Below are 10,084 nucleotides of genomic sequence, written 5' to 3'. Positions count from 1 at the left end.
TGAAAGGCCAGTTTCTCCATAACCAATAGATATTTTAAAAGTTGAAAATCTCAACTAGTAAAAATTTTTTATGTGGTACAGTAAGGCCCTGAATTACAAACATCTGACTTATGTACAACTTGTACTTACAAACAGAGCGCCATTAAGGGCAATTGGTAATCAACTGCAGTTGGACATCAGTGAGAATGATATCACAGAGTTACTTAACCCTCGTTGCAAAGAACTTACCAATGAAGACCTTATGGAACTAAAGCAGCAGTTAATAGCATTCAGGGAAGAAAACCAGACCTAGAGACTACAGAACCGAAAAGGTTTTATACAAAAGAGCTGATGCTTTTCATCTCCTTGGAGCGGGAATGGCAAAGTTAGAGGAGCAAGATCCTGAGAGAGAGAGGTTCATCAAAGTTTACTGTATAGATACTGAAGGCCTGAGATGCCACAGGGCCATTTATGTGAGAAAAAGAAAGGCTCTGTCAAACCTCCCTTGATGCCTTCTTCAAGAAACCGAGTCCAGCAGCAGAATCAAACCTGACTCGCTAGCCCCAGTCCCATCCTCTCCAGCAAGTCCATCATCCTCTGCATCATCCAAGATTGTTTATGATTGTATTTGAAAATGTCTAAGTATTTATATGCACAGAAAGGTAAAAATAAATATTATGTTAAGACAAACAGCCCTGGCTGGTTGGCTCAGTGGTAGAGTGTCGGCCTGGTGTGCAGGAGTCCCGGGTTCGATTCCCAGCCAGGGCACACAGGAGAAGCGCCCATCTGCTTCTCCACCCCTCCCCCTCTCCTTCCTCTCTGTCTCTCTCTTCCCCTCCTGTAGCCAAGGCTCCATTGGAGCAAAGTTGGCCCACGCGCTGAGGATGGCTCCATGGCCTCTGCCTCAGGCGCTAGAATGGCTCTGGTCGCAACAGAGCAATGCCCCAGATGGGCAGAGCATTGACCCCTGGTGGGCATGCTGGGTGGATCCCAGTTGGGCGCATGCGGGAGTCTGTCTGACTGCCTCCCCATTTCCAACTTCAGAAAAATAAAAAAATAAAAAAATAAAAATAAAAGACAAACATGTGTCTAAGTTGCATTTAATAGGTAAATGTACCTGTTCCAACTTACATACAAATTCAACTTAAGAACAGACCTACAATATATCTTGTTCATAACCCAAGGACTATACTATTCTGAACAAAGACTGCAAATACCTTATATAAACTAAGTGTATTAAGGTACTTTGATAGCTTTCAAATTTATGTTGTTAGCATCCCATTTAAATGACCTTTTTCAAATTTCCTAACTTTTGATAAGGTCCTTCTTCTTTCCTTGGGATCTTTTTTTAAAATTTTTTTTATTTTTTGTATTTTTCTGAAGTTGGAAACAGGGAGGCAGTCAGACTCCCGCATGCGCCCGACCGGGATCCACCCGGCATGCCCACCAGGGGTCAATGCTCTGCCCATCTGGGTCATTGCTCTGTTGCGACCAGAGCCATTCCAGCGCCTGAGGCAGAGGCCATGGAGCCATCCTCAACGTGCGGGCCAACTTTGCCCCAGTGGAGCCTTGGCTGCAGGAGGGAAAGAGAAAGACAGAGAGGAAGGAGAGAGGGAGGGGTGGAGAAGCAGATGGGCGCTTCTCCTGTGTGCCCTGGCTGGGAATCAAACTCGGGACTCCTGCACACCAGGCCGACACTCTACCACTGAGCCAACTGGCCAGGGCCCTTTCCTTGGGATCTTTAAACATTTATCTTATGATTTTACATGAAATGGGTGACTTAGGCTTTGTTTCCGGATACATGCAAAAACATTATTTTCAGATTCCAGCTTAATTGAGAAATACAAAACAGTTGAATACAGTAATAAGCTGAAACAAAGAACCTCTATCATATACATAAAGAATTGAAAGACTGGCTTAAATAGAAACAATTTCAATTGTTTCAACAAGTTCTATTGTTTCTCATTGTAATTGAAAGTTTTACTGTTGGATCTCTTACATAAATGTATTAAAGTCAATGGTTTCCACAACTATTTTTGTAAATTTCACCAGGAGATAAATAAAATTTTGTGAGAAAAACATAACATGTACAACAGAAGTTACTTATTATGCATTCACATTTCTGGATGAATCAAAGATATTTAATCATAGACTTACAAATGTTTTCACAGAATTATAAAATCATATGGAATATTTGATTTAAAAGGCAACGGAATGATCACATTCAATATTTTCCTGGTAACAGTAATAAAAGAAAATAAAATATGCTCTCCCTTTCTTTAGAGTATAATTTCTTAGAGAACTCCTCAGGCCTTCGCTGAGCTGAAAATCCAGAAGTTTCACCATATTTACCTTAGAACATTCACCATCATGCTCTTTAGTCACACTTTAAATTTAGATATGTTGTATTTAAATCTCAGTGATAGAAAGATTTCATCTTACACTGACACCATCACAACCCACACACAAAAGAGGACATTGGATATCACTTACAATAATTAACACTAATGACATTTTGGTTTATTTTCTTTGGTTATTTTACTGGATATCTAGATACATATGTATATAACTTGAGTTTTCTCAAGCCACCTCAGTGCGGAGTTAAAGATAAGAAAGATCATTTCAGCAGCATTACCTCTGCTTTGCTGCCTTATGAAAGTGCAGGACCTCAGCCCCCTGGAAAATCTTTCCCTATTCCCAATGTGTTTCTATTGATCCTTTCTTTTTCTTTTCTTTTTAGTGAGAGGAGGGGAGATGGTGAGAGAGACTTCCACACATGCTCATTCTGGGATCCACCCAGCAAGCCACCTACCTACCTGGGAATGCTCTGCCTATCTTGGACCATTGCTTGGCAACTGAGCTATTTTTAGCACCTGAGGCTAGGCTCCATGGAGCTATACTAAGCACCCGGGGCCAATTTACTTGAACCAATCAAGCCCAATGGAGCCATGGCTGTGGGAGGAGAAGAGAGAGAGAGAAAGAGAGAGAGAGAGATAGAGATAGAGATAGAGAGAGAGAGAGAGAGAGAGAGAGAAAAGGGAGGGGAAGGGATAAAGAAGCAGATGATTGCTTTTTCTATGTGCCCTGACTGGGAATTGAACCCAGGACATCCATACTTCAGGCTGATGCTCTCCCACTGAGCCAATCAGCCAGGACTGAGTTTCTATTGTTTCTAACGGGTGTCGTATGGATACCCAGGCACCAGTCCAGTCAGCTCCCATATGGCAGGCCCGAGGCCCCAGTACTATTTCCGCAGGGGTTGCTGCTGCCTTTGCTCTCAAGAACTTCTCTCAAGAACTGAAGCCTCAAAGATCTGAGCAGGGAGCAGGCTACAGAGAACAGTAGCATAGAAAGCCTCCCTTCAGGCTTTGTTACCTCCTGCTATGGGCAGTCTAAGAACAGTGCCACTGGTCATCCACATTGTGCAAGGCTTTTACTTCAGCAACTCTTTCTACCTTTGTATAGAGTCCTCTGTCTCCTCAAAGCAGCTCCATGTCCATGGAGACTGAGCGGGGCAGACGCACCAGGGCAGCAATTGGACTCGGAATTGGTTTAGTCTCTCATCCTAAGTCTTCGTCTCCTAGTCAAATCTGTTTTCTACAACTCCCCTTTTGTTCAGAGTGAGTTATTTTCTGGGAGGTTCCTTCATTCCCCCAAGCAAACTGACAGAAACCCAGAGGGCCCTCTATCAGTTCCTTAGGCCTGTCCGGACTTGCTGACATCTCAGAAGGTGACACACAATCTCAAACTGATAGGGCTCTCCCAGCACATTCACACTCGCATTCTGTGTTTTAGAAGAGCGGGATCATGCTACAATGCACAGTCTTTATCCTGCTTTTTAAAACTGAACACAACTCATGCATATTTCCATGTCATTAAAAATGAATTTTCATTACTACAAAAAACTCGGTTTTATGAACATGTCATCACATATTTAACTAGATTCTTATTGTTAGACATGGTAGTTTCCAGATAATAATAAAAAAAAACAAGTTTGTGTTTCTCTCTGGTTATTTCAATAAAACAAACACCTAGAAGTGTATTACTTTGTCTCAATTTGTACGTTAAGTTGGTTTCCAGAAAGTTTTTTTTTTTCTTCAATAAGCTGGAAACAGGGAGAGACAGTCAGACAGACTCCCACATGCGCCTGACTGGGATCCACCCCGCACGCCCACCAGGGGCGAAGCTCTGCCCACCAGGGGCGAAGCTCTGCCCACGGGGGGGGGGGGGGGGGGGCGATGCTCTGCCACTACGGGGCATCGCTCTGCTGCGACCAGAGCCACTCTAGCGCCTGGGGCAGAGGCCAAGGAGCCATCCCCAGCGCCCGGGCCATCTTTGTTCCAATGGAGCCTTGGCTGCGGGAGGGGAAGAGAGAGACAGAGAGGAAGGAGGTTGGGGGTGGAGAAGCAAATGGGCGTTTCTCCTATGTGCCCTGGCTGGGAATCGAACCCTGGTCCCCCACATGCCAGGCCTACGCTCTACCACTGAGCCAACCGGCCAGGGCCGGTTTCCAGAAAGTTTGAAGTACTTTTTCTTTCTAGCAATGTACAGTATGAATTCACTATGCCTTAGCCAACACTGGTTATTATGTTTTAATTGTTTTGAATTTGATAGAAAAAAATGTATCACCTTAATTTATATTTCTTTTAATAAAAATAGGTTTGAATATTTTTCCCAATAGCTATTGGTCAGCTTTATTTTATCTTTTGTTAAAAACATTTTTTTTTATTTCAATAACATTGTAGACAGAACAGTTAAAACATTTTAAATATGAAGAGAGAAGAAAAATGTGCAAAATCAATAAAGAATAGTATTTCAATCATCACTTTATGCTCCACCCAGTTTAAGAAATAAAATATGGCCCTGGCCAATTGGCTCAGTGGTAGAGCATTGGCCTGGCGTGCAGGGGTCCTGGGTTCGATTCCCAGCCAGGGCACACAGGAGAGGCGCCCATCTGCTTCTCCACCCCTCCCCCTCTCCTTCCTGTCTGTCTCTCTCTTCCCCTCCCGCAGCCGAGGCTCCATTGGAGCAGAGATGGCCTGGTCGCTGGGGATGGCTCCTTGGCCTCTGCCCCAGGCGCTAGAGTGGCTCTGGTTGCGACAGAGTGACCCCCCGGAGGGGCAGAGCGTAGCCCCTGGTGGGCGTGCCGGGTGGATCCCGGTTGGGCGCATGCGGGAGTCTGTCTGACTGTCTCTCCCCGTTTCCAGCTTCGGAAAAATACAAAAAAAAAAAAAAAAAAAAAAAAAGAAATAAAATATTAGCGGTAGAGCTGATGTCCCCATGGACCCCTCCCTGGTTACATCCTTCTCCTCTGCCACCACAGGTAAACATACACACATACACAAAGTTCATGCATTCAAGTATCCATGGGAACATGTTTTAAATATTACCATTTTTATAAGTATTAGTATACTTCATATAGTCTTCTTTTTATGGAATATTTTAAACATTACATAAAAGTTGATAGAATAAAGTGCTCCTCATGTGTCTTTAAAAATTATTAACTCATGGCCAATCTTATTGAGTTATAACTCCCAATCAATCTGCCCTACTACCCTTGTGTTATTTTGAAGCAAATCTCAGACATCATACCATTTTATCTGTACATGTCTCAGAACATGTCTTTAAAAAGTAAAAATCCTTTTGAAAAAAACGCACAGTACTATTAATTATACCTGAAAGATAAACAATAATATTTTTCAACAAATACCATATTCCAATTTCCGGTTGTCTTACACGTTTTATTGTCTTTTAAAGTTTATTTATTGAAATCAAGATCCAAATAAAGTCCATATATTGTACTAGTGCCATATTATTTATTCATTTTATATTGATGTCTTCATCCTTATTATTGATTTTAAGAATTGTTTATACGGTATACCCATTCCTTGTGCACTTTTAAAAATACTATTGTGCCATCTCCCTTTATATTTTCTGATGTTTTTGATTTGTAGAAGTTATTTTTAAAATTTCAAACATAAGCTCAACTTCTTCCTTCTTGAGATGTTTTCTGAGAAGACCTCTTTCTCTCTAATGTTCAATACGTACTGGGGTTTGTGCTGATATTTTAATAGTTTTGTTTTTGCATTAAACTTAGAACTGTATATGTTATATTATAAATTACTGCTCCATAAGAATTACTTCCAAAATAGCTTACTTATATTTCAGATGAAAAAAACTGAATTTTAAAAAGAAAATTTTTTTTACACAGCCAAATAAAGCCTAAAATTCAAACTTTCTTCCTCTTAAGCCAAGTCCATTACTCTTACTTCCTCTCATTTTTCTTTCCAAATCATAAAGAAATGGGTGGGAAGCTCAATGATCTGAAAAATTCCCAGTTATAGTGATCTCAAAAACCATTTGCCTAAGGTGAATCTCAAATATTCCAGGTCAGAAAAAAAAAGGTAATTTTCCAAGACAAGTACATAGTTTCTCTCCAGAAAACTGAAGGAATATTATTACTGTGTTTTAAATAGATGTTTATAACAGAGCCAAATATAAAACACATAACTTAAAAAAAAAAAAGCTTTGTTCTAGCCTTCAGTAAAAAAAAAAAAAAAAGATCCTCTCAAAAACCTGGTTAATAATAACTTACCTTATTCAATGCTCACAGTGTATCAACTGCTATTCTAAGGGCTTTCTGTGCACTAACTCATCCAAGTTTCACAGCAACTCTAGGATGTAGGTTCTTTCTTTAAAACCTCCAAAATTACAAATAAGGAAAAAGAGGCATAGAGAAAGTCATGTAACTTATGCCAGGTTTAGAAACAGATTGTAACTGAGAGAACTGGGATTTGAACTTTCACGGCCTGTTTTTGCAGTCTGCACAATCTGCTTCTTATAGTCATTGTAATATATGGCCCCAAGGCAGTGGTCACAGGTCCTAATCTGGCAGAAATAGGCTTTGGAGCAATCTTGAGCTCTCTGTGCCTGGCAGATGTATTTAGTGGGATCAGGCCAGGAGGACATATTCTGATTTCAAACAACTCTATGTTTTCCAGCTGCCTATCTGCACATCCATGCTTCCCTCTTAGAATTATGTTTAAAAAAAAAATTCAAGGACACACTACAACAAGCTCTATAGGAAATCAGATCTCTAAAGAAAACAATCAGAATATAGAAACTATTAGCTACAAAAGTAGATAAATGAGAGCAAGAGCAAAATGAGAGAGAGAGAGAGAGAGAGAAAGAGAGAGAGCTAGTGACCATGAAGCTGGCAGCTTTATTATGACACTAAGGAGCAAGGCTTACTATAGGCAATGAACTATATTGGTTTACAGTTTTAATTTTATTTTGATCAAAAGCAGATATTTTGCTCAAACAATTTCCAGCCACAGCCCTCTTGGCTGAAAGACCCAATGTCTGGCTACTCACGTACTGTTGAATGTCTGGGTATGTTTGGACAACTGAATGCAATAGGAAAAAAGTCACAAGTCAGCTTTTTTTGGTCCTGTATCAGCAGAAGAAATAAGCTTACATAATGAGCCCATGAGATCGATAGGAAGAGCCCAAGTCATCAGGCTGCAGCAGGAAACCCCATTCTGCATTTTCCATCCACTGAGCCGGTAAACTTAAAAAAAAAAAAATTGCGGGGAGATTGTTCTTCAAGAGGAGAGAAAAAGCAGTTATACTTTGTAGAACTTTGTAACCACTGAAGCCAGGTGGTACCCACTGAATTTCAAACTTGGACTCTGTTGTACATTTTCAGAAGGGACCCTCTTCCCTCTAAAGCCTGTGGCTGAACTGTCCAGAGGAAACTGTGGCTGCCCGTAGCCATAGAGACTGGGATCCATTTAAGCAACAAATTCTAACCTGCCATTTCATATCGAAGTAGCAAAGCAGTTTCAACACTGGGACCTCTGTGAATCTGTGAACAAATACACAGCAGCTTATAGCTAAATATAAAGTGAAAGGGAGGGGAGAGTTCTGGCATCAGATAGCATCTTATTTTATTATTATTTTTTTAGTTTGGGGAGAGCATGAACACAGTCCCTCTCTACCACAAATTATGTTGTTGAGTTTGGGGAACTCGCAGGGGTCAGCCCACCCAGCGTGCAACGGGCGAGCTTTGCCCTGGGAAAATCACCTTCATCATCATGGTGTCTCCCATGCCAGGTTAATATTGCATCTTAGTGTTTTTATTACTGTTTTGGGAAACTTGAGGAAGCCACTTACTTCTCTGGGTCTTGGATCCTTAAAACACAAAGCAAATTAGTTTTGTGAGACATTATTCATGTAGAGTCTCATGGATGGAGAATAATCAAAGGAATAAAAGGGTAATCTTTCAGTACTTAATGCCAAGCTTTTGTGTTCTGCTGCCCGAGGAGAAATAACTTTCTTGTGTTTTAGAAACCTTCTTAGATATATTCTCACTCAGATCTTTCATAAGACGTAGTTGGTGTTGCCCTAGGTGTGGGAAGTGAGCTGGGTGGGAAAGAGAGGGTTCTAATACTTGGATATGAAGGTGGTGGTTGGGGGCATGACTCAACCCTGCGGCAGAGCTGAACTCCCAATGGCTGAGGAGCTAGCGGAATAGTGAGACGCTAATACGGCACAGACCAGTGTTCTACTACTGCATGACACTCCAACTGGTTAGCCTGTGGAGTCCTAGGACTGAGCACGAAGGGCAGCTGCCACGAGGACCAAAGCAAGCAACACAGTGGTTAGGGGCAGCGGAGAGGGAGAGGGTGCCGACAGCATCCACATGGTCAGTGAACACCATAGAAGTTCTTCTAGTGGTTTTTAAATCGGATATTAACCAGGGTTTTCCAGAGAGACAGAATGGATGTCAAGGGAATCAAACTTTTGTCACTTTAAAACTTTTGAGGTATTGATTTTAAGCTATTTATTAAGAAACAAGATTCAGAAGCAGCCTTTGACCCTCTCCCCTTTCCCGTCCAAGCAATTAAGACAGAGAAACCTATTTCCAGAAGGAGATCTTATGACATCACCTTAACTGGATTTGAATTCATTATGGTAAACAAGAGGGCTTCAAGCACATGCTTGTTAGCTAGACACCCGCTGTGTCCCATTGTTTGAGTCACCTAGCAAGAATTTTCCTGCCATGTATGTTCAGCTCTTCCTCAACTACTTCCTCAGCTGTGTTTTAGAAACCTTCTTAAATATATCTTCACTCAGATCTTTGATGAGGCACAGCTGGCTTTGCCCCAGGTGAGGGAGGTGTGGTGGGGGGAAGGCACTGGTTCTAATACTTGGACATGAAGGTGGTGGTTGGGGGGAGGGCAGAGCTGGTTCAAGAGATAAAGCGCCCCATCTCACTTCTGAAACCTAGTATTCCATTCCCTCTTTCTCCTTTGCCCCAAAATGTTGTGTATACCCAATGTTGCCTCACTGTCTTGGAATTTTCATGCCTATGTGAATTTCCCATGTGCATGTATTAAAAACTTCATTTTCTCCAGTTACTCTTCCTGTTCATTTGATGCTTAGCCCAGCATGAAGAACTCAGATGGTGAGAGAAAAGGTATTAATATTTTTTTTAGCTCCCACAAATACATGCATGCTCATATGATTGTAGGCTGGTAAACTGGAAGTTTGCAGAACAAGCTGGCAGCCTGAAATTCTGGGAAGAGTTGGGGTGGCAACCGGAGGAAATCTTCAGGCTGGAAAGTCAAGTGGGAAAACCTCAGGTTTTCCTCTAATAGCCTTCTACTATTTGGATGAGGCCCATCCACATTTTGGAGAATAATCTGCTTTACTCAAAGTCTATTGATTTAAATATTAATCACATCTAAAAATAATACCTTCACAGTAACATCCAGACACTGGTGCTTAATCAAACAACTGGGCACCATAACTTCGCCAATCTGAGAAATTAACTAACATAGGGACCTTAATGGAGGTCAGAAGAACTTCCCTAGAGTTTCCGGACTGTGTATGGGCCTGAGTCGAGGAAGGAGCCACCACTCCAAACAACAAATAATATCATATATATATATATATATATGATATAATATCATATATAATATCATATATATATATTAGTGAGAGGGACATATATAGAGAGAGAGATAGAGAGGTGGACAAAGAGAGGGACAGACAGACAGGAAGGTAGAGCGATGAGAAGCATCAATTCTTTGTTGTGGCA

At 41.4% G+C, this 10,084-nt stretch overlaps 1 pseudogene; it reads right to left on the bottom strand.

Moving 5' to 3' along the window:
• Window positions 1–7,947: 7,947 nt before the first annotated feature.
• On the bottom strand, window positions 7,948–8,102 carry LOC136316553 (U1 spliceosomal RNA; annotated as a pseudogene).
• Window positions 8,103–10,084: the final 1,982 nt, after the last annotated feature.

This window comes from Saccopteryx bilineata, chromosome 12 (assembly GCF_036850765.1).
Source record: "Saccopteryx bilineata isolate mSacBil1 chromosome 12, mSacBil1_pri_phased_curated, whole genome shotgun sequence".
NCBI classification, from domain to species: domain Eukaryota; kingdom Metazoa; phylum Chordata; class Mammalia; order Chiroptera; family Emballonuridae; genus Saccopteryx; species Saccopteryx bilineata.
Note: the sequence above shows the minus strand (reverse complement) of the source record. Positions and strands in the feature narration are given on the sequence as shown.